Source organism: Miniopterus natalensis, chromosome 1 (genome assembly GCF_054644295.1).
Source record: "Miniopterus natalensis isolate mMinNat1 chromosome 1, mMinNat1.hap1, whole genome shotgun sequence".
Classification (NCBI taxonomy): domain Eukaryota; kingdom Metazoa; phylum Chordata; class Mammalia; order Chiroptera; family Miniopteridae; genus Miniopterus; species Miniopterus natalensis.
In genome coordinates, this window is record NC_142081.1 from 200,406,446 (window position 1) to 200,432,741 (window position 26,296).

The following is a 26,296-nucleotide window of genomic DNA, read 5'->3' on the forward strand; positions in this document are numbered from 1 at the left end:
TCCCTACTTCTCCTGCAGGACAGACGCCCTCCTATGTTTAGGGTTCCTCTGCACAGCTTCAGGCTCAAGGAGCACGTGCGCCCTGCTTGGGAAGCAGAGCTCAGTGGAAGCCTTTCATTCTTCTGATGAGATTATTTCTATTCCTGTCTCTCCAGATGTTCTCTTACACATGAAACTGCTCAAAAGTCCCCTTTTAAATAGTCACTATTTACTATGTATGATTGGAAACTCATTTTCATATGTATGAACTCACTTTTTTCTGCAGATAAGGAAACAGGCCCAAAGCAGTTCAGTAGCTAGTAGTAGGGTTGCTAGGGTCTGAACTCAGGCTGCCTGGCTACAGAGCACCTGCCCTTAAACTCTACTACGTACCACCTCTGGCCATCACATGCCCCAGCAAGCTTAACTTAAAAAAAGAGAGCAAGCTCTGGCCAGGTAGCTCAGTTGGTCAGAGCATCGCCCATACGCCAAGTTTACGAGTTCAATCCCCGATCCGGGCACATACAAGAATTAACAAATGAGGGCTTGCCATACTGTGCGGCGGCTTGGACCCGAGTCTCGCTCAGGCCGCGGCCAGCGGAGTCCCGGGCTGGGGCAGGAGCCGCAATGCCTCAGGCTGTGCAGACGAATGGAACTCAACCATTAAGCAAAACATGGGAACTCAGTTTATATGAATTACAACGAACACCTCAGGAGGCACTAACAGACGGCTCAGAAATTGTGGTTTCACCTCGAAGTCCACACAGTGAATTAACGTGCCCAATTTGTTCGGGTATGTTAAAGAACACCACGACTACAAAGGAGTGTTTACACTGTTTTTGTGCAGACTGCATTATCACAGCCCTCCAAAGTGGCAATAAAGAATGTCCTACATGTCGGAAAAAGCTAGTTTCCAAAAGATCACAGAGGCCAGACCCAAACTTTGATGCACTCATCAGCAAAATTTATCCAAGTCGTGATGAGTACAAAGCTCATCGAGAGGGAGTGTTAGCCAGGATCAACAAGCACACTAATCAGCAGGCACCCAGTCACAGCACTGAGGAAGAACTGAAGGTACAGGCCATGACCAGATTACAGCGAGGCAAGAAACAACAGACTGAAAATGGCAGTGGAGCAGAAGACAATGCTGACAGTTCTCACTGTAGTAATGCATCCACACAGCAATCAGGAAGCAGGGCCTGGTAACAAGCGGACCAAAACTTCAGATGACTCTGAGCTTGAGCTTGATAACAACAATGCAACAGTGGCAACTGACCCGGTAATAGATGGTGCTAGTGAAACTGAGTTAGTATTCAGGCCTCATCCCACACTGATGGAAAAAGATGACAGTGCACAGACAAGATACATAAAGGCCTCCGGTAACGCTCTGTAGATCACTCATCCAAGTATCTGGCTGTGAGGTTGGCTTTAGAAGAACTCGGAAGCAAAGGAGAATCAAACCAGATGAACCTTGATACAGCCAGTGAGAAGCAGTGTACCATTTACACAGCCACAGCCAGCGTGCAGGTCACTGTGTTAAACGGCTCTTTTTCTTTGGAATTGGTCAGTGAGAAATACCGGAAAGTGAACAAACCCATGGAACTTTATTATGCACCCACAAAGGAGCTTTTACTAAAACCAGTCTGGAGAATGAACTTTTTTATAGCCTATTTCTTTATTACTAAAGATGTGTCATCATTACTTTTATGGACAGTATCTTGGGTATGCTGTTAAGCTTTCTTCCTGAGCCAGCTTCGTTCACACTATGAGAATCTTTTCCGTTCCTTTTTGGAAGGGACCAGTTATTCAGAACTTTTTCTTTCCTTTGAAAAGTATATCTAAGCTGCATGTCTTTAAAAGTATGGACTTATCTGGAGCGCCCTCTGACCCAGTAACTTTCGGTTCTATACTTTTTTTTTTAACCCTCACTCAAGGGTGTTTTTATCAGTTTTTACAGAGAGAGAAGGGGGAGAGAGAAATATCAGTGTGAGAAACACCGATCGGCTGCCTTCTGTACACGCCCTAACCAGGGGTCAACCTGCAGCCTGGGTCTGTGCCCTGACCGGGGGTCAAGCCTGCACCTTTTGGTGTACAGGACAGGGCTCCAACCAACCGAGCCTCCCGGCCAGGGCATGGTTCTGTACGCTTAAGATTCAGTTGGCCATCTTTTTTTCTCCCCTCAAAAGTTCAGGCCTTACAAAGTGTGAAATAACATGTATTTTGACTTTCCTAGAGCCTTGTGTGTTTATAGTTTCCTATGTAAGCTGTAGTATCTTCATGAAGATCAAGGCTCAAATTCACTGGTTAAAAATCAGTTCTCATGGGGTTATTGTTTTCATGGTATTTTCTTCCGTACTATCTTTTTTTTTTAAAAGGTTCTTTATGAACTTAGTGTCCACAGTCATGCAATGTTATTTTTTCCCACCTCCCCCCCCTAATTTTGGAATTTGTGATCCTGGGAAAGAGAATCAAACCAAATCTCAAGTTCACTGAGGACTTGTTTCATTTATAGATTTCACTCAAGAAAGAAATACTGGTCTTATGTAGTCTCCAAGTGTATATTTAAAGAGGGCTTTTTTGTATTAGTTCTCCTGTCACTTCAGTTCTTCATTATGTATGTTTGATGATTTTTCCTATTAAAATACCAGAGATACGGAGATATTTTGCACTTTAGCCTTGATGAAAAGCTTCCCCAGTTCTTTCTATGTTGGTAGCTATGTAAGTTAAGAATAACATGGAAAAAAAAAAAATAACATGGCACATAGAACCAACAATGGGGAAAATGTTTGCTTCTGTGTGAAGTGTTTAGTATTATGGGTTGCCATGTATCAGCTTATAAATTTGGTGCTCTGCTAATTACACTCTAGAGAAGCAAGTTAACAGAGCTTGAGACCTGCCTTGATATGTAGTAAAAGATAATTCTATAGAAGGTCAGCCACTAGGGTAAAAGTCATTCTCTTCTCAATTTAGTTTTATACTGAGGGGCAGTGTTTGGACCCAGAAGGCCTTATGATGGCAGGTCAGAAATAAGATGGACTCGTGTGTTATTTCTTTCATCCCTGTTCTGATTTCAAGTATGTTTCCAAGTTTGTATTATAACAGTATTTACAAAGACATGTTTGCATTGAGAAATTAACTCTAAAGGGCTTTTGCCAGGGGGGGCTAGTCCTTCAGAACTATTGTAACTAAAGCCTATCTAGTCGTATCTATTTATCTGTCATTTTTGACATTTTGGGGACAGCTTGAGGTTTTAAATCTTCAGCCTAATAAGAAAACTTAAAGGCTTATTAAATTTTTTACCATTTTACTGAAAATACTTAAAATCTGTTTTTATAGTTGTTTTGGTAATCTGTGCCATGAAATTTGGAAACCACCAAAAGTCAAGGGAAATTTTGTATTCAATTACTTTTTCTGGTGTAATGTTACATTGCATAGACTATTAATGCATGTCCACTCAATATAACCCTGGTTTTGTGATATAACTGTTCAGATTTTTTCGGTGCCATTAGATTAGTGGTTGCATTAAATAACTAAAATTCCCATTGTGATTATTAATTGAAATTTTGTCTTTAAGCAAAAAGTTATTTGTGAATATAAGCTTTGTGCTTAGAAAATGTATGTTTTTATCTGTCAGTTTGAGGGGATGTAAATTCTACATCATTAGTGAATTCATGTGGATGTGCAGTCCTTTGCAAAATATAGCTATAGGTATTAGATACTTGATAAGAGTATTGAGTGCAGTGGTGTGTGTGTTGGGGGTGGGTACTGTTTATCATCACTACCAACCAAGATTTTATAAAGTATTCTCTAAATAAATTCTGTAACCACCATCTCAGCTGAGGAACAAAAGGCTCACCAAATGTGGTGAGCCCTTTGGATACATTATCATTTAAAAATTTACTATAGTAAAATATAAAACCAAATTTACCATTTTAATCATTTTTTAAGTATACGGTTTAGTGCATTAAGTACATTCACAATATCGTGTAACCATCACCACTATTTCCTGAACTATTTTTTATCATGCCAAACAAACTCTGTACCTGTTAAAAGAGTAACTCCCCATTTTCTCCCCCAACTCCAGCCTCTGGTAACCACCTCTGTTCTACTTTCTCTCTTTGAATTTGACTGTTTTAGTCACCTTATGTAAGTAGAATCATACAATATTTGTTCTTTGTGTCTTATTTCATATGTTTTCAGGTGTCATCCATGTTGTAACATGTATCAGAATTTCATTCCTTTTTATGGCTGAATAATATTCCATTGTATGTATATACACAGTTTGTTCATCTCTTGATGGACACTTAGATTGATGGACATTTTTTGCTATTGTGAATAATGCTATGAGAGAAAAAAAGAATTAACCAATGATGCATAAATAAGTGGAACAACAAATAGATGTTTTCTTTCTCTCTCTCTCTAAAAATCAATAAAGTTTTTTTAAAAAAGAGGGCAAAAGTAAAAAGTAAAACCGAATCAGAGCTATGCTTCCCAGCCTTGTCGCCCACACTCAGGCTTTAATTAGGACTTGATTGTCTGGTGGGTTCCCTTGCTTCCTCTCTTCTTTATGACCAACAATTAATTCGCAGGTTCCCAGCCTAATCTTCCATGCTGCACTGAGCTTTCACACAGCTATGCACCTGCTGCTGTGTTTCTCTCACCTATGGCATTTAACCAGTCCCTGTGTATCACTGGAGATCCCAGTTCCTGCTTAAGGCGGCAGGGTCACAAGTGGAGAAGAAAGTGGGGTGAATGCACAAGGAACTTAAAAAGGGGTTGTAGTTTACTTGGAAGGAAGGCGAGGGGTCTAGGTAGAAGGAGATGCCCAGGAAGTCTCGCTGTCCACACACACTCACACACGAGGCGCGCAGCAGGGTGACCGCTGTGAGTACGTGAAGTTTGTTTCTTATATTACTTGTTTGTATTATGTAAACCTACTTTTGTCCACCCAGATACACACACACACACACACACACACGAATGGACAAAAGTGTATATATATATGAGATTGATTTACAAAACAGAAAAATTTAAAAATAAAAGACCGTTAAGAACACAAGCACAATCAGCGTCACAAGGCAAGAATGAGCAGAGCACACGCACGCACGCTGCGCTGACAGCAGCCCGATGGTGTCAAGTGCTCGTCTGAAGCTTACAGCTGAATACACATCTTCCGTTTTCCTGGGGTGGCCCTATCCTGACTTCACAGGTGATAAAGTGTAGGTCCTGAGAGGCTGTCGTCTTAGCCTGAGGCAGACAGCAAGTTAGAACCCTCGAGGTGCCCTGGGAATGTACAGGGTTAAATGAGCCCCCCGTCTCTCTCCAAAGTGACTGTTCTCCACCAGAACCACTGACAAGAGCACTTCTTTACCCCACACGGGCTCCACTGCACAGCCACCCCTTGCACCAAAGCACTGGAGTGCCGGCTTGGCTTCTGCACGCAAAGGGGGTTCATCCCCTAAGAAACCAAGCAGGTACGACGCACCTTCCTGTCATCAGGGGACAAAGGCAAGGTTTGCTGCTGACCAGCAGGGCACCATCACACTGGCTGGCCCTGGAGCCCACAGCCCCCCACCGCCTGGGAGACAGACCAGGTTTCATCCATTTCTGCGGCCTGACAGCATCCCACGCTGCCGCCTCAGAGCAGGTGCTCCACACACGCGCGCTGCACTGAGGAGTCGGTGGGTGGTAGAGGACCTTAGAGCCTTTCTCACTCAATGTTATACAGGTCTTTTTCGTAATTTAAATGTGACCCCTTCATATTATTTTATTTTTTTGTTAATTCTCACCTAAGGATATTTTTTCCATTGATTTTTAGAGAGCAGAAGAGAGGGAGGGGGAGAGAAAGAGAAAAAGAGACACAGCAACTGGCTGCCTCCCAACTGGGGCCAGGGATCAAACCTGCAAACCCTTTGGTGCTCTGGCCAACACTCTAACCACTGTGCCACACTGGCCAGGGATGACCCTTTCATCTTAAAAGTAGGAAAACTGAGGCTCAGAGAAGGGAGGAGATGGCAGAGAGCAGCAGCCTGGTGTGCCAGACCAGGGCCAAGTCTGAAGTCCGCCATGCTGTTTACTAGCTGTGTGATCCTGGACAAGGTGCTTAACTTCTCTCTGCAACTGTTTCCTCATCTATAAACTGGGTGCTGTAATGGCAACCTTGAGAGACATGGTAAGAAGTGTTGTTTGGCGAGCATTTAGCAGAGTGTCGGCAGGCAGGCAGGCAGTGGACACATAGTAGGGGTTGCTACAATTACTGGACAAGCCTAGGACCAAAGTGTCCTGGCCAGGTCTGTGCACATTCCACAGCACGGAACTGCTTCTTGCTCATATTTTTATTATTGAAACAAATAACTGAAAATTTCTGATATCTGTCACAATTACATCTGGTTTTAAAAATATGATAAAATTAGTTTCTCATGTAATTTATTTCTCATTATCACTACCACTTTCCTATGTTAATATCCAAATAACTTCTAAAGTCTTTAAAAATTCCAACTGATAATTAAAGGGGAAAATTATGAAAGTCTTAATAATCAGAAATTTAAAAAAACACCAAAAACAAACTTAGACAAAGAAAAATTATGCCTCATATTACAAATATTTACTAGTTTTACTTAATCAAATGGCTTCGTTTCAAAGAGAGCAACACTCTAGAAGGCTCTGCTCCCATGCAGCTGACGCAGAAGCCAAAGGGTAGCTCCTTATTTTCACTGACTCCATGTTCATTCATCCATCAAATATGTACCAAGCACCTACATGAGGCTAACGGGGCCAGGCACTGTTCTTCAATCTGGACGCTTGGGGGACATCAAGGTACAAACAGATTTCTGCCTTCAGGGAATTTACATTACAGCAGAGGTGGCCTAGCAGTAAACAAGATCGTAAGTCAATCACACAGAATTTTAGAAAGCACCAAGTACTACAGGTAGGGACTGGGAGGACAGGGAGGTGGGGAGGCAACTGGCAACGTTTGGTAGTTAGGGCTCAGAAGAAGGCGACACCGCAGTGGGGAGGGTGTTAGGCTGGAGTGAGGGCTGGCTTTGTTTGGGAGCAGGAGAGGGGAATAAAACTAGTCTATCATCATTTTCTTTAAGCACTGAGATATTTATATTTCATCGATATTTTGGTAAATAAGCAAACAAAGATACAAAGAGGTCCACTCAAACCTAATGAGTCCAAAACAGAGCCCTGAATTTTCCCTAGGTCTCACCTCCGTTTCTACTCCTAAACTCTTGTAGCTCGTTCTCCACAGTAACGTGATCAAATCACGTCCTGCCCCTGCTTGATGCCCATCGATGGTTTCCCACAAGCCCCAGGATAAATCTGAACTCTTGACCACCACCAGCAGGGACCTCCCCAGTGTGGCCCACAGCCATCTTTCTGAGGTGCGGTCTCATACACACCAGCCTCCCTTCTGACCACAAACACCCCACTCCTTCCTGCCTCAGAGCCCTCATACCTGCTCTTCTCTGCCCGGAACACTGATTCCAGCTACTCTGAGTGCATTACTCCTTGTCAGCCAGGTGTCAGGTCAAATTTCACCTCCAAATTTTGAGACTGGTTTCCCTGAGTACCCAATTTAGAGTACCCCCACTCCAAGCTCTCTCAAACCACCCAGGGTGTTCTGAGTTTTCCTTCCCTTCAGGGCATTTATCACCACAGTCAGAAAACTGACTCTGGAGCCAGACTCCTGCTCTGTAAGCCTGAGAAATGGTCTTAACTTCTCTGGTCTCAGCTCTCATGTCTGAAATAACGAGGCTAACAGTGCCGCCTCAGAGCGAATGCAAGTTTCTGCTTAGAACAGTATCTGACACGCAGCACTCCAGTGTTAGCTACCAGGATTACTGTCAGAAATTCATTGCCTGTCTCCCCTATTAGAATGCAATCCCCAAGATGGCAGATTTGTCTGCCTCATTCACTACTGTATTCACAGGGCTAACTTAATAGGCCCTCAATAACTATACATTGAGGCACAAATCCAGTCCAGGGCTAACACTCTGGTCTGGCAATGCTAAATCTGAACACCAGAGGTATTTGACTGTAAGAAAAGCCGTCACTTTGCTTCATTCAATCACAACTGACGTATAACTAAAGAGGCTCTGGGGACAGGGCAGCTAACTAGACTCCAAATCTGAAGTTCCAGAATGCAAATGAACAATCTGTGTATCAAACTAGGTTTTGTGTTTTGACTTACCTGGGTTTTATGTTTCTAAGAATTACGTCAATTCCCAAAGTTGGTACACAAAGCAAAAGTAGCTTTATATCTGTCTCTAACAGGCTAGACTTGGAGACTCAAGCCAGTACAATTCCCAGAGGAAAGGAAATAAGAGCAAGGAAAAGAGAATTCTAGACCTCCCCCCTAAGTGTGTTGCTGGGACGTTAGGGGGGACTGCTTAACAACACTAACCTAAGACGAGAGTGTTTCCCTGAAAAATCTATGGACCGTTACCAGGGGCACAGTTTAACAGTTATGAAACAGTAGGATGGGAAGTATTTAGTTGTATAAATTATCTCATGAGTAAATGTGGCCCATACTTCAACTTGTTAAAAAGGCAGAGACAGTACTGGATTGCAGCCATGTAACAAGGCAAATACACAACAGTCAACACGGCTAGACTGGCTTCCGTCAACCTCTCCACTCGGCAGCCCCCAGTATCTGCTGGCTGAATAAGATCAGGCTGTTTGCTTGTCTCTTTCTGAGTGGTTGTGATAGCTCTGTTCTCCATCATCTGCCTGAAATCAGTGTCCCATGGGAGGCCAGTAGGTGGTAAGTTAAGTACATGAGTGGGTGACCCTCAGGTCCTACAACTGCTGAAAATCAGTGATAATGAATGGCAAGGAGGAAGGCTTTGGGGTCATCAGGGCTCACACCCCAGCCCAGATCCTTCCTAGGAACGTGCCCTGGGCAAGCTCACTATTTGTACTCCAGTCTTTTCATTGGTAGAAGGGTTACAATAACAATACCTATCTCACAAGACTGTGGAGGAGTGGGCACGATACACTCAACATGAAGCCCTGTTCACTGGCTAGCATAAGCTTGACAGCTGGTAGCTGAAACTCCTCCCCTTGGCTTTCAAACACCTGGCATACAGACCTGGTGTTGCTAAGTGCAGAGCATCGGCGCTCACACCGAAGGGTCTCAGGTTCGATTCCCAGTCAAGGACATGTACCTGGGTTGCAGGTTTCCCTGGGCCCAGCTGGAGCGTGTGCGGGAGGCAACCAATCGATGTCTCTCTCACACGGATGTTATGTTTCTCTCTCTCTCTCACTTCTACTCTCTCTAAAAATCAATGGAAAAAATATCCTCAAGTGAGGATTAACAAAACAAACCAACCAACCTGGAATATAATAAAACACACTGAACACTAATCAACACTGAGCAAATTAGTCTTTAATAATGAAAATTCCCTAGAATTATTTTACTTACATAAATGAATGTCAATGGCTCTCAAATATCAACCCTACTTATTAAAAGTACTAAAATCTGGGGGACTGAGGGGAACCCTGTAATTTTTGCACATCACTTTTGTTTAAAAAGGAAAACAAACTGGCTAAAAACAAGTCTAACGTCTGTGTATGCACAGGGCTTTAAAAACCTTAGAATTATGAGGCTAGAGGTTAAAATTTTAGAAACGAAATCTTTTCAATTTGAGGAAAAAACAATTTGGAGGACAGTAGAAAAGATCCACATTCTGTAAACAACTGATTTTACTCAGACACACTAAGGGGCAATTCTGTCACAGGAACTGCGGAAGAAATCCCTCCAGGCACAGGCTGAAACATCAAGCAGTATGCCCATCAAGGTGAAAGTCTAAAGCCCAGAGGGGGCTGATCTCTCTTTTCAAAGGAGCAAAGATGACTCCTATCCCTCCCATCTGTCATTTAATACTTAGCTAAATAGCACCAGCACTTTTAACCTGAACTTAACCCGGCTTTGAAATGAGTGAATAAGTCATTCTTTCCCAAGTATGTTATACTGTGTGTTGAGAAAAATCCTGGAGCCCTGGCCTTGCAGCCTGACCTTCTCAGGGTTATAGAGGATAGAAAAAATCCATCTAGTCAAGTGTTTAACCCCAAGGCTCAAATGAATATAAACACCTCATTTACTTAGGGGAGGCAATTCTAACCAGGTCCCAAATGATTTCCATACAACAGTTCAGAACACTTTCGAAAAACAAAAGCATATTTTAACAAGCCAATAAAAATGCAAAGCACTCAAATAATGTAACACCACAAATAAACATCCCAGAAAATGTGACCCCTTTAAAAAGTCCTAGTTGTAGGGCTTTCCCTAGGGTGGGAGCTCCAAGAGTAGTTGCTGGATGAAATAGCAAAATACGACATCTTTAAATGACCATTTGAAGAGTGAACCTGACATTGGAAAGTGTACAATAAAGGGAACCCAAAATGGGTTAGGATTAATATAAAGTTTCACTTCCTCTTTGGCTCACATACTCCGTAAAGGAAGTAGAGATTATCACTAAAATTTCCCGACTTTGGTGGATCGGAGTGGCTGCTTTATCTGGCATGTCTCTGATTAGTGAGGATGAGTATTTTTCATGTTTATTTACTTCTGAAATTTCCCATAGGGTCTATTAATTTCTTTGTCCGCCTACCTCTTTACTGAATTCTTGATGTATTTATTCCCACAAATTTGAAAAAAAATAGTATATGTATGGACCTTTTGTTATATTTAACATTCTATAATTTTCTTTTCAATGAGCAAATATTTTAATTTTGCATATTTAGGTCTGCAAACCTTTTCCTTTGAGTACTGCTTTTAAAGAAAACATCATTCCTTCCCAGGCACATGTCTAATAAAATGTAGCAAGAAAGTTTTAAGACATTATCTCTGATAAGCATTTTACTTTCTATTTCTCCATAACTGCTATAATTTTAAACATTTCTCCTTAATCCATCTGGAATTTATTTTGATGAAAGTTTTCCAGTTATCTCACCACCAATAACCCCTTTTTTCTCTAGGAGACACAGAGGCATCTTCACTGCCCACCAAGAGGTTTCAACTTTGAACTAGCAGCAAACCACTACTGCCTCAGAACCACTGTCTGACCGTGGGAAGGTTCACTTCATTTCCTTCCTCATTTGTAAGAAAATACATTCAAGTCATATGTTCCAAGGTTATAGAGGCAATTAGAAATAAGTGTAAAATATCTAGCACAATATCTGGCACATAATGGATACCCTATAAATAAATATTCCAATTATCTAGTATCTGATAACATAAAAGTAACACACTACAAAATTCATTTCAAAAACATTAGGTTTAACCAATTAAAAGTTAAAATACATTATTTTAGTTAAAAATAACATTCAATTATAAACTAAACTTATTTTACCTTTTCATATTTTAAGTAACTCTCCTGTGTTCTATCTGTATCAACACATGCAACACTAATTAGTGAGATTCCTCACTTTAATTAAATCCCTAAACCAATATTCTAGTGTAACTTACTGAAACAGATTTGGGTGTGGTTTTGAAAACAACACTGGGTGGGTGAGGCAAGTAAAGATAAGCCAACCAACCATCTGTTTAACAGAAGTGAACTTTAATACACCCTATCCTGTTTATAGTTTCAAAATCTGTCTGTTAACATTGGTACAGAAAGAATCTGGTTTGGGTCTTCATCAAAATTCCATTAGCCTCTCAGTGCTAACTGGCTAATAAATGTGCTAGTTTAGTAGTTTAGACCTTAGAGCCACCTGAGTTCTGATCCCAGTTCACCATTTACCACCTATGTAACCTTAGGAACACATCATCTCTCTCTATGCTTCAGTTTCATTTGTAAAATAGAAATATCATTATCTATTTCCTTGGTTTATGATTAAATGAGTTAATTTATGTCAAGTTGTTAGCAGAGGTAACTAGTTAATGTTAATAAAGAGAGCAAATGAAATCAAACATTAAGCCTAGTAAACTACGGAGCTGCGTCTGCATTGGACTTTAAGCCTGATTTACTAGGAAGCAGTAACATTCAGTTCCAGGGGACCGACCAGCAGAGGGGACTTAATCCTGAAATGGAGGGGTGGGGGAACAACTGCCATTAGGCAGGATTAGGAGGGAGAGAGAAACCAATAAAGGGGAAATTCCTCTGCTGAGTGCACTGCAGTAGATAGCCAAGATGGCACAGGGGGAGGTCCTACTTTGAGGCACGTGCAGGAGGAACCAAGAGGGTGACAGGAAAGGGAAGGTATCTGGCCTGGGAAAAGAATCGGACGGGACGAGGGCACAGGACACAGGGAGATCTAGGAAAGCGACTGGATAGGTGGAGGACCAGCACCAGCCTCAGAGGATTAGGAAGGACTGGTGTTTAAAAGAAAAGCCTTTCTCCCCCAAACTGGGGGTAATGTAATCAAAGCTTACAAAGGCCCCTCTTGGTAACCCCTGTTCATTCACATGTGGGCCTGGCAGCCATGTGGGCTCCAAGCACAGACCAGGTGCCTCAGCCCAGCACTGGCCCAGTGCAGCTGGGAACAGAGACTAAGCGAGCCCCACAGGGACAGAGACTGAACTGGATTAAGCTTTGGCATGGCCTAAACTGAGCTACAGCAGCTTCGGATGCCCTGCCAATGCCAGGTGATGGCACATCTCTGGACACCGGCCCTTCTTCTGGGCTTGGTGAAGACAAAGGCTGGCCTTCTTCCACAGCAGGACAGAGTTAAGCCACCTGGTCGTGGATGAGACACTGGGCACTTGGGGACAGTCCTTTGTGTTGACTCCAGCTTCAATAAACCTTACCACTACACCTCATCCCCCCATTCTTCCCCAAAATGTTTTTATTGTGACTCCATGGAAGAAGCCCATTTCCATCGGCAGCAAAGTGTTTCCATACAGTGCCTGGCACACTAAGTTTTAAACCAGAACACAACCACTATTTCCATGACTAATAAATACCACTTGGAGAGCTCAAGAAAGACAAAAATTTGAGGGGCCCTACCATTCAAGTAAGATTTTCCATAAAAATGTTATTTGCATCCAAGAAATACATGAAACCTCCCCTAAACAAAACAGACCCAAAACCATGAGAATGAAACTAGAACTCTAAATGGGAACAGTCACAAAAGGTAATAATACCAGAAGGAAAATGGCAGAAATCAGCACTGCTGGAGGCAAAATGAGGCGCTGATGAGCTGGAACTCCATGAGGGGTGAAAGTGGCCTCAGGTGGGCAGTGACTCTGCTTCACAGTAAAAATAAATGCAGTCCTCTCAGGAAAGAAACATCAGGAGGGAGTGTTGACCCCCAGGTTTTTTCTTCACAGGTTTAAATCAACTAAATATGAAGCCCAAGTTAAAAATTCAACAAACCCAAAAACAATGTCCATGAGTGACAGTCCATTGGAAACAATAAACCATAGGTCTAAGGCCTCAAAGACTTTAAATACCAGAATTATAATACAGAACACAGAATAACTATAAAATGTATAAAAATAATCATAAATACAACAAACCACAGGCAGAGCTGAAAAAGAAACCAAATAGAATATCTAGAAATAAAATAATGTTGAAAAAAGTTTCTTAAATCAACTAATATATTAACAGCAGCTTCCACAGAGATAAAGAGGAATCAGTAAATTAAAAGATAGATTTGAAAAAATTACCCAGAAACCAGCACAGGGAGACAAGAAGATGCAAAATACAACCAAAGAGATAAAGAGTACAGAACGAGGACGTCTACTACCCCTTCACTGGAGTTACAGGAGGTAAGAGAGAACCAGGAAGAGCCGATCTCCAGTGAGAGAAAGGCTGACGAAGTTACATAACTGAAAGACATTATTCCACAAATACCCAGCAAAATAAATAAGGAGAAACTCACACCTTATATGTATTATAATCAATCCGCCAAACAGCGAAGGAAAAAAAAATGTTCTTAAAGCAGGCAGATCACCTGACAATTAAGACTACGGGCAAATTTGTAACAGAAACAACAAAAGTAGAGGAGTAAAATATCTTCAAAACGCTAAAAGGAAGTAACTGCCGATCTGGATTTCTATACCAAGTAAAACTATCTTCCAAGAATGTGTGTGAATAAAGTAATTTCAGATCAACAAAAACAGAGATACCACCTACAGACCTACAGTAAGGGAGTTTCTACAGGAGAAAAAAATGATCCCAGGACAAGAAATCAGAAATACAACAAGAATTGTAAGTAAAGAAATTGTTAAATGGGAAAATAAATCTAAAAAATGTTTCTGGATAATGTAATGATAATGATGTCCAATTTATGTGGCTAAAAAAAAGGCTAGACTAAAATACAACAGTAGCATGTAACTTGATCACTGAGTTTAACTGGAATTAAAGTGTTTTACTGCCCTTGTTTTGTCTGGTATAGGAATATGAGTATTAATTTCAGACTTTGCTAAATATGCATGGTAAAATATCAAGGGTAACTACAAAAAGAACATAATAGAGTATGTACTTTCCAAACCAAAAGAGAGGACGACAAAGAAAAACAAAATAAATTGGTTGTTTATAATGAAAATGTTACAATTGAAAACTGCTGAGTTCAGAAAAGAGCTACTTCTAGAGAAATGTATAGTGTTAAACACATATCAAAAAAAGAATGACCTTCTAGAAGTTAGAAAAAGAATAAAATGCAAACCATTTAGCAATCACTCACTATGCCTTAATATATATAAATTCTAATCTTAAAACAACTCTGAAGGTCATTAGCTACAAATGCTCTGATCACCTGAGTTTAAGAGCACAAACCATGTGCCCCTTCAGGGGAAAAAATGTACATGACATAAGATGTAACTCATGTTGCAAATGTCATGCAGCCTTAATTTTTACTGATAATAAAGATGCTGTCACAATTTTTCACAGCCCAGTGAACTCTGAGGTCAGTGGCCCCAGGAGCTGGAATAATGTGAAGATAACTCAATCTATGAAAAAGTACTGGCAACCTCCCACAGTTGTAGTTAGCAAAATCTGCACTATTTTCATGAGAATTCTACTTCTCCCTAGTGCATTATGAAGCAATCAAAATGGAAATGATCCACCAAGAGAAATTAAAATATACTTTAAGGGAGAACTGCTAGCTTAATTTTTATAAAACATAGGTGATAAAAATAACTGTGGTGAGTGGTATGAAATATCTCAATGACCTGAAGAGCTCTAACTGGGATCCACAGGTGTCCCTACAGAGAAGGACCTAACAGGAGGAGTTCCTGCGCAGTCATCCTCAGGATGGTCCTCTCTGTCTGACCTAAAGAAGAGCCATGAGCCCTTGAGAGGAGGCCTCTGTTCTTCATCTTTGACTTTCCAACGTCTGACTCATTGAAGGCCTCCGAATAAGTTCAATGAATTAGAAAGTCTCTTAAAATGCTATTACTGTCTCTTAGAAACTAGAGACAAAGAAAATTCATACCCTCATCACTTGGCTAAAAACAGGAAAAAAACATTTACTCTGAAGGAATTCCCAGCTTTCCAAAGCAATCTATCAAACACTCGATGTAGAAAACAGAGCCCATTAAATATTCCAGGTTGCGTTGGTCAGTGACATTTCTAATGGTTATACTGTCAAAGTACCTGTGCTTCAGTCACCTGGACGGTGCTCAGAGCAAACTGAGATAACGAGTATCTGGATGGGGGGTTCATCTAGTTCCCCTAAGGTAGGGTAGATTAACATCACATCCCTTCCTACCGGAGGAGACACTCAGTCCTAAAGGGGCTGGAGCACCACGCCTAACCCTCCCTTCCTGTCTGAAGCTGTATACAACTAACAGGATTAATGGTATCACCTGGGCATACGGTTGGCCTGTTAACTAAAATATTCTTCTTACATCTTGGAAAGCATGGCTTAAGCACAAAGTTCTTGCTAAGCTGCAAACGAGTATAGCTGTAACAGACAAAAATATCTCTGCACAGAGTTTGATTTAACAAAAAAGAAAAAAAGTCAGTGGGAGTTAGCGAGCAAACAGGACTCTCTATGGCCTTTCTGTGCCTGTCCCTTAATGTCTGCTTCTCCTTCATCTGTACACTGGAAAAGGAGGAAAGGAAAGTGCACACTGAGGGCAAACCTGTGTACAGTAGGTGTTCAAAAGTTCTCTCACTGTGGCCCACACCACCACTAGCAGTTAGACAAGCTTGTTATTATTACTATTGCTGTTTCAACAGATGAGAAAAAGAGATTTTCACCAACCTAATCCTGGACCACCTATTTTGAGCAGCAAATTCCACTTGCATCCTGACACTGTGTCCCTAATACCCAGCACTATACCAACAGCTGACAACTGACTCAGTTCAGTGAGACAATAACGGTTTGCATTTGTATAGCTTTATTGATACATATTCAGGGACTATAAAATTCACCCATTTAAAGTGTACAATTCAGTGGTCTTTAGCATATCCGGAGAGAGATGCAACCATCATCACAATGCAACTTTGTAACATTTTCAACACCCAAGAAGAAACCCCAAACACAGTCCCACTCTTCCCCCTCCCCCACCTCCAGCATCCTTCTGGCTTCTTCCACTCAGCATAACATTTTCCAGGCTCATCTATGTGAAGCATGTATGAGTACCTCACCCTTTATTACTGCCAAATAATGTTTCATCGTATGGATACACTACATTTTGTTGATCCATTCTTCAGCTGATGGACATCTGGGCTGTTTCCACTTTTCAGTGATATAAAGCATGCGTGTTCAAGTTTTTGTGTGGATATATGTTTTCCTTCAGCATTTATATTTTCAAAGTGTTTGTACAATATTTTCTCCTTTGCATGTTACAACTGCTTCATTCTGTGAGGGAGAAAACGGACGCTGGGAGCAGTGAAATGACTGATGACCCACTGCTGGGTAACCTGCTCATTCCCTGTCACCACACTGCTTTTTCTCTTCCGCAAGGATTTTCAAGCAAAAGAGTACAGATGAGAAAAACTATTTTTCTCGGGAACAAGCTCCCTAAATTATTCTCAGTAAGTCAATCCACAAGGCAAGTTTAAACAAAGCCTTTCAGAATGAGAGGGCAGGAGGGCAAAGGGTCCAGGTGGGACTCCAACAGTCCCCCCCAGCGATGGCCTCCTTCTCTGTGGAAACACTGAGACCTGCCATTCCAGGGTGCTGTGGAGACACGTGGAGTCAACACCTAGTGCATCCTGTCCCTGAGGGCAGCCCAGTCCTAGCAGAAGTCTGCAGGTGCCTGTGGGCTCAACCCCTAACATCAGCCCCACACTCCCAGGCCCCCCAGAGCTCCGAAGGCCTCGAAGCAAAGCTCAAATGTTCTGATATACAGGGCGTCCCCAAAAAATGCTTGCGAAATAACATTATTAAAAATTACTGTTGTCATTTTCTCCTGGCAGAGTCTCAAGATTCTGTTCAGCCAAAAGTTAAGATAAGTGTCCTATGGACTCTAGTCCTATTGGACTTAAAATGCCATTTTCTCCTATGTAGCGTAAACTCATACAAAGCCTTGTCAAAATATGCTCAACACTTTTTAAGTTAACAGGTATAAAAAACAATGTTAAATGCTGGTCATAACAATTGTTTTAAAAAGTGCTTCTAGAACAAATAAAGCTCAAAGGCAAACTGAATTAAACTTGCTCTCCTTCATTCCTTCCAACTAAAGTTTCCTGCATGAGAAGGTCAGAACAAGCATTAAGTATTAAACAGTTTTGTTAAAGTTTAATGTTATGCTATGTTAAGATTCTTAACTTTTTTTTTTTTTAATATATCTTTATTGATTTCAGAGAGAGGAAGGGACAGGGAGAGAGAGAAACATCAATGATGAGAGTAACTGATCGGCTGCCTCCTGCACACCCCTGACTGAGGATCGAGCCTCCAGCCCAGGCATGTGCCCCAACTGGGAATCAAATCACGACCTCCTGGATCCTAGGTCGATGCTCAACCACTGAGCCATGCCGGCTGAGCAAGATTCTTAACTATTTTAAGGACCCATATAATAGCTAGTAGGCACTGAACAAACTAAGGAGGTATCAGTATATTTAATTTATTATAAACCAAATCTTAAGATTCCGTTTTGGGGTTTTTTTGTCTTTTTAATCCCCACCTGAAGATATTTTTTCCATTGCTTTTCAGAAAAAGGGGGGGGGAGAGAGAGAGACATCGATGTGAGAGAGACACACTGACTAGTTGTTTCCCCACGAGCCCCGACCAGGGCCGGGGATCGAGCCTGCAAACGAGGTAGGAGTCCTTGGCTAGAATCGTTAGATTCCGTTTTTAAAACCTCAGGACATAGGGAAGTCAAAAAGGACATCCCTTCTACTTGTCAAAATAACCTGCCAAAGCATGGAGTAAAATGAAAACAGAGAACATACAGGATTCTCGGGGAAGTGGCGGTTTTTTTAGTAACTTCAGACTCTCAAGGAAGCTAGGAGTTTAAAAGAAAATAAAAAGGAAAAAGGAGGCCCAGCCGGCATGGCTCAGCGGTTGAGCATGGACCTAGGAGCCAGGAGGTCGCCTTTGATTCCCAGTCAGGGCACAGGCCCGGGTTGTGTGCCCGGGGCTCAAGCCCCAGAAGGGGGTGTGAGGAGGCAGCTGATCCATGACTCACTCACCATTGATGTTTTTCTCTCTCTCTCCCCCGCCCCTCTGAAATCAATAGAGATGTTAAAAAAAAAAAAAAAGTTGCCATTTGCCTTTTCCAAGACATGAAAAATTTTAAAGTCCTGCTGCTAATGTAATAGAACAAAACTCAAAAATATTTATAGGAATAAATAATCCAACAATTCAAGCCCAACAATGTAAAATTTACAGTGTTGCCCCGGCCTGGTGCTCCGCTGGTTGGAGAGCCAGCCCACACACCAAAGGGTCTCGGGTTGGATTCCTGGTCAAGGGCACATACCTGGGTTGCAGGTTTCCCCAGGCCCCAGCTGGGGAGTGTGCAGGAGGCAACCAATGGATGTGTCTCTCCCACATCGATGTTTCTCTCTCTCTCCCCCTCTCCCACTCTCTCCAAAAAATCAATGAAAAAAATATCCTTGGGTGGGGATTAACAACAAAGCAGTTGGTACAACTGTATTCCATATGTTCAAAATCATAGTAGAGAGATGGAAGGTATAAAAAAGATTGAAATTAAATGTCTAAAAATGAAAGCTACAATGTGTAATATGAAAAATTACACTGAACAAAATTAATAGTAGACTAAACATTGCAGAAGATTAGCAATAAAAACTATCCAAAACAAAACATATCAAGAAAGGACAAGCAGCATCAGTGTGCTGTGAGACAACTTTAAACAGTCTAACGTGCACGGAGACGGAGTCGGAGTCCTCAAGGGAGAGGGCATGCAGAAGGAACAGAAACAAACACGTAAAAAATAATGGCAAAAATTGATGAACATTATAAACCCACAGATCCAAAAAAGAAGCTCAATGAACCAACCCCAAACACAAGAAACATGAAGAAAACTACTGTACACAAGGACACAAAGTAAAATTGTTCAGATTCAGTGAAGAGGGGAATCTTAAAAGCAGCCTGAAAAAGATGACGCGCTATGTAGAGAAACAAAGAAGACAGCATGTTTCTTGTAGGAAATGATGCAAGAAAACAGTGAAGCAACATCTTTAAGTAAAAACTAAAGATTTTAGCCCCAAGGTTTTGAGTTCCAAGTCTTCTGTCTCTGTGTAGCTGACTTCTGTGGCAATGGCCTCTGAACTGCATTACACTGTCTCAGCCACTATCATCCCATTTAATCTTCATACTGACTCTGAAGCGGAGGAGGAAGGTATTATCACACCCACTGTATAACGGGAAGGTGAAGCTCACAAAAAGGGAAGTGATTTGCCCAAGGATGTGAGGTGGAGGAAGTGGTGGGGGTGAAAGCAGGAATAGGTATAATGCTAAACAAGGTTAATTTGGCAAAGAAACTTACACAGCTAGTGTGGCTGATCTAACTCCAAGTAGCCCTTTCTATTAAACCACAACTAAAATACATTAAAGGAAAAACTTTCGTAAAATATAAAAATTCATTCTACTCAAAGAAAAGTAAAGTGAATTTCTTAATGAAAAGAAAGAAGTCTTGCCCAGCTGGGCATGGCTCAGCGGTTGAGCATCGACCTGGGATCCAGGCGATCAGGGTTCAATTCCCAGTCAGGGCACATGCCCAGGTTGCAGCTTGATCCTCAGTTGGGGGCGTGCAGGAGGCAGCCAATCAGTGACTCTCATCATTGATGTTTCTCTCTCTCTCCCTCTCCTTTCCTCTCTGAAATCAATAAAGATATATTAAAAATAAAAAAAATTAAAAAGAAAGAAAGAAGTCTTGCCCAGCCGGGCATGGCTCAGCAGTTGAGCATTGACCTAGGATCCAGGAGATCACAGTTCGATTCCCGGTCGGGGCACATGCCCAGGTTGTGGGCTCCATCAATGACTCTCTCATCATTGATGCTTCAACTCTCTCTCCCTCTCCCTTCCTCTCTCTGAAATCAATAAAGATATATTAAAAAAAAAAGAAAAAAGTCTTTATTTCATTTTTTTAATAATGAACAAGGCCCCCAACAAAAGCCCTACAACCCATGCAATGTAATGTTTCAGAATACTATTTCTCTTAACGAAGACTAAAACATAATGCAACCAAAGAAAGTCCGCTGGAAGACAATTCAGTCCAGGAGGCAGATCTCTAATTTGATCTAATGATAAAATTTAGACTCTGGGCAGAAATCAGCAAAAGATGGCCTCCCCAAACCAAATCCACTGCCTGTGTTTACAAGGGCCACAAGCTAAGACTGATTCTTAAAGATTAAAAAAAAATAACAACATATGAAACAATAATAATACACGATAGACGTGGAAATCAATGCAAACTTCAGCGTCCATAAGGAGCATTTTATTGAAGTCATGCTCACTCATTTACAGATCATCTATGGCTGCTTCCATGCAACCACAGCAGAACTGAGCATTTGCAACAGATCACACAGCCCTCAAAGCCTAGAATATTTATTACCTGGCCCCTTACAGGAATTGTGCCAACTCCTGCTTTAAGAAACTAGATGGGTCACACAACTTTTAATCATTTGCCATGAATGCTATTTCTCATAACTAAGCCTTCAAAAAATTAACTCAAGATCACTAATGCAACAAATATTTCTTAAGGGCCTGCTCTGTGCCAGGCATTGTGCTGCTAGACTTGGGAAATACAGCCATATACAAGGCACAACTTCCTGAGGAAGACCAGGGCCTTCCGAAACTGTTGCACTCAACTGTCTAAAGTGTTAGGACTAAGAAGTCTGCAGAAGAAAGGCAGCACAGCCTGGTGGTTAAGGGCATCGCTCTGGGGTCAGACACCTTTGGTTTCAATCCTAGCTACACCACCTCCTATGTGACCTTGGCAATCACTTAAACTCTCTTTTTTATTTTTATCTGAAAGAAGATGATGCTTAAAAAAAGAAAAAGAAAAATGATACTAGTATCTACTTCATAGTATTGTTATAAGGAGAGAGTACATAAAAGCACAATGTCTAACCCATAGCAAGTGTTCAAAAACATGAAAATTCAAATTTATAAATTGAATTCTAGAAATTCTATATTGCCAGTTAAAAGCATATCCCCATTTTTCAACAATCACTTAAACACAGAGGGACAAATCTTAAATTTAGGAAAAGTCCCAAGGCAGTTAACCATGACACATACTCTCGATGTGGACAGTAACCCCACCTTCACAGAACAGAGGCCCTGGGTCCACTGCAACACTGGTCAAATATGGGGGACAACTGTTCTAAGAGCAAAGCCATAAAACAGCGGTTCTTAATCACCTGGCCCAAGCACAGTTCAGCAGGTCTAAGTAGGATCTTGTATGTGCGTGTTTAAGCCACTGCCATAAAACTTTGCAAAAAAATTTTAGTCTAAAAAAAACTTCCATTTCTCCTTCATGAAATGACATTTGTTTCTTTACCCTCTGTACCCAGCTTCCAACAAGTTTAAATTCTACCTTCTTTATGTAGCCTTCCCTAAAGGTTTATGACTTTATGTATTTACCTATCACTTTCCCAAGAGTGTGACAATTTCACAAAGACTTTAAAAGACTGCTTTTAAGTCATTCATTCATTCCACAAATATTTATTGGGCACCTTTTGTATGCCTGGTTACATGCTCAGAACACAGTGGGAAGCAAACACAAGATGTCATAAGAGATAAGACTGGAGATATGGCAAGAGGATAAAGCTTGAAAGCCTGGTCCAGGAGCTCAGGATTTATTTGCCATTAAGAATCACTGAAAAGCTCTCAACAGGGAAGTGACAGGGTCTAATCATGTCACTCATTCTAGCAAAAACATAGAGGGGCCAGCTTAAACAGTAGATAAATACAGTCTCTGCCTTTGTAGAGTATCACTCTTGTGAAAGAGATAACAAGGGTAAACTGATAAGTCATTAAAATTGAGGGACATAAGAAGTAGCTGAGTTAGGGAATAATAGGAAAAGCCTACTGTGTGAGATAGCAGTTAGGCCTCTTTAAGGGACATTTGAGTGGAGGCCTAAAAGATGAAAAGGAGCTGCCATGCAGAGCGGAGTAAAAGCGTTCATTCTAGGCAGAGGGATCAACATGCAAGTCCCTAACTCGGAAAGGAGCTAGGCAGGTTCCAGGAAGACCACTGTAAATGCAGAACAAATGAGCAAGTCAAAGAATGATAGAAAGTGAGCTTGGAAACCAAGGTAAGAAGTCTGGATTTTGTTCTAAGTAGAATGGGAAGTCACTGGGGTTTTCTGGCTTGTTTGTAAAATTACTTATTTTATTCTGAGTACATAATCCAGTTACATGAATCAAACTTTGAAAGGTTATATGGTGAAAAGTCAGTGTCCCTCCCAACCCTGTCCAACAGCCACACAGTTCTCTACAGGCAACCACTTTATCAGGCTTCGAAGGGTTTTAGCAAGGAAGAACATGACCTAATTTATATAAATCACCATGGCTGACAGGTGGAGAATAGATGAAAAGGAAGGACTCAGGGAGGCCAGCTGGAGGCTGCTGTGATAGGTCCAAGGGAGATGTGATGGCTGCTGGGACCCCTCAGTAAGAGTGGAGATGGGATATTAGGACTGATCCAGAATGTTTTCTAAAGGTAGAACCGACAAAACTAATGTTAGCAAGACAGCATTAATGACGATAGCTATCTTCACACTTAGAATCTACAGGTTTAATATTTTAGACTTTAAAGCTTAAATACTCAGAGTTTAGTGACTATGAAGATAATGAGAGAACAATGAGTAGTAACAGAAAACAGATTACTAAAATGGGATGTTAACTATTTGATTAATAATAACAACCTTACAGTCCTGGCTGGGTAGCTCAGTTGGTTACAGTGTCATCCCGATATGCCAAGGTTGTGGGTTCAATCTCCAGTCAGGGCACATACAGGAAGCAAACAATTAATGCATAAATAAGTGGAACAATAGATAGATGTTTCACTCTCTCTCCCCCCTTCCTTTCTTCTCTCAAGTCAATAAAAATTTAAAATAATAATAACCAACTTACTGTGTCAATATGGATTAGATGATTTTAGCTGAGAAATGGCATATCTGAAAACAACCCAAAACTGTATACTGCAGTTGAAAGGCTGAAATGCAGCTGTTTAACAAAAGAAAAATATAAAACTGTAGTCTTTTAACACCTGTAACTATTAAGTGACACATAATAGAGAAAGCTCAAGTCTTCTCCATAGAATTCTGAAGTATGACATCACAGCTATGTGAAGTATTTCCTTCCATCCTAATAACTTAAAATATGCCAGAAAATTCTCACCAAATCATAGAATAATAAAAAAGTGCCATTAATGTACAAGATTTTTAAGTTGAGTGTTCATTAAAAAGTCCTATCTTCTTGAATAAAGTACAATGCATGGAAAGAAAGAAGGAATGTCTGTATTATACATGGCACAGAGGCCAAATGTTAATGGAAAAGGCATGCAAATCAAAATTACAGTGAGCCCGGCCAGCATGGCTCAGCAGTTGAGCATCGACCTATGACCCAGGAGATCGAGGCTGGATTCTCGGTCAGGGCACATGCCTGTGCTGTCAATGACTCTCATCACTGATGTTTCTATCTCTCTCTCCCCTCTCTCTTTTCCTCTCTCTGAAATCAATAAAGACATATTAAAAAAAAACAAACAAAAAAACCTACAATGAGATACCACCTCACACCCATTAGAATGGCTACTGTGGCTATTCTCAAAAAAAAAAAAGAAAACAAGTGTTAGCAAGGAGGTGAAAAAACTGGAACCCTTGCGCTGTCTTGGGGAAATGTAAAATGGCACCGCCAGTGTGGAAAACAGTATGGCAGTTACTCAAAATTTTAAACACAGAATTACATGATCCAGCAATTCCACTTCTGAATATAGACCCAAAAGAATTTAAAGTAGGCTCTCAAAGACATGTGTGCGCCCCGTTCATAGCAGCATTATTCACAATGGCTGAAACACCAATGAATGGATAAGCAAACGTGGTCCTCCGTACAATGGAACATTATTCAGCCTCAGAGAGAAGAAAATTCTGACACATGCTGCAGAATGGATGAGCTTTGAGGACATTATGCAAAGTGAAATAGGCCAGTCACAAAAGGACGTATATTGTACGATTCCACTCATATGAGGTACTTAGTCAGAATCACAGAGACAGGAAGTAGAACTGGTTGCCAGGGGCTAGAAGGACGGGAGAATGGGGAGTTACCACTTGATGGCTACAGTTTCAGGATGCATGGGTTATGGGGATGATGGTGGTGATGCTGCACAACAATGTGAATGTATTTAGTATCACTGAACTGTATACTTAAAAATGGTTAAGATGTTAAATTTTATGTATTTTACCACAATAAAATTTGTTTAAAAAAACATGGTAGGAAAACATGTCTAGTACACTACTATCTATCTAATAAAGAGGAAGCATGAATATAATCATAAAATTAAAAAGGTTAGGCATCCTACCAAATGGAAGAAAATACTTGCAAATCATATCTTTTTAATTTTCATTTTTATTGATTTCAGAGAGAGGAAGGGAGAGGGAGAGAAAGAAACATTAATGACGAGTCATTAATTGGGTGGGTGCCTCCTGCACACCCCTGCTGGGGATCAAGCCCAAAGCCTGGGCATGTGCCCTGACTGAGAATTGAACGGGAGATCTCCTGGATCATAGGCTGGCAAACCATATCTTTTAAGGGCTTAATATCCAAAATATATTTTTTAAAAAATTCAACGGCAAAAAAAACATACAATCCAATTACAAAAAGGGCAAAGGATCTGAATAAACATTTTTCCAAAGAGGACATACAGATGGCCAACAGGTACATGAAAGGTGCTCAGCATCACTAATCATCAGAGAAATACAAATCAAAACCACAGTGAGATACCACCTCCCACCTATTACAATAGCTATTAATAAAAGAAGAAATAAGTGTTGGCAAGGCTGTAGAGAAAGGGAACCCTTGTGCGCTATTGATGGGAATGTAAACTGGTGCAGCCACTATGGAAAACAGTATGGAAATTCCTCAAAAAAAAACCAAAAAGCTCTATTAGACAACCCAGCAATTTCACTTCTGGGTATTTATCCAAAGAAAATGAAAACACTAACTCCAAAAGAGATGTGTACCCCAATGTTCACTGCAGCATTATTTACAATAGCCAAAACGTGGAATAACCCCTAAGTGCTCACTGATGGATGCATGGATAAAGAAAATATGCACACACACAGAGAGAGGAATATTACTCAGCCATAAAAAAGGAAATCCTGCCATTTGAAACATGGGTAAACCATAAAGGCATTATGATAAGTGAAATTAGTCAGAGAAAAACAAATACTGTATGATCTCACTATGTGGAATCTTCAATTAAAAAAAAAAACAATAACTGAACTCATGGATACGGGAGAACAGATTAGTGTGGGGGGGGCGCATTGGGGTGGAACATGAAAAAGACTTCTTTAAATATACCTTGTTTTATGTTTGCATTTGAAAGCCTGTTCATATTTTACATAATTATAAAATAAAACTGGATTTTAAAAAAGCAATCCCTAAATATTGAAAGCAAAATAAAAAACAAAAGCACCAAAGTATACATCCAGTAGTAGCAAAATCACAGAACGATGCTAAGTGACTTTAAACACAGTAATTTGACCACATATCCCTTGTAAGTATGCAAAAAAGCTCAACAGTTTTTATTAGTTGGTGGTGGCAGTGTTCCCATTATCCTCCTGAGGCTGAGATGTGTACAGTGTGGGATAAAACAATGAGTAATTAGAATCAAGGTGTTTCCCTTAGAAGAAAAAAAGATACAGGTGTAAAATCAAGAATGTTCACTTGCCCAGGCCCTGCGGCTGGTCAGCTGGCGCGGCCTCCCAAGCACCACAAGGGCACA

The 26,296-nt window shown here is 40.9% G+C and overlaps 1 protein-coding gene and 1 pseudogene across 5 annotated transcripts in view; one reads left to right on the forward strand and one right to left on the reverse strand.

Moving 5' to 3' along the window:
- The window catches only part of ADD1 (adducin 1), a 72,005-nt gene that overhangs the window by 43,331 nt on the left and 2,378 nt on the right, over positions 1-26,296 (reverse strand). The window lies entirely within an intron of this gene.
- On the forward strand, positions 552-1,713 carry LOC107524133 (E3 ubiquitin-protein ligase RING2 pseudogene; annotated as a pseudogene).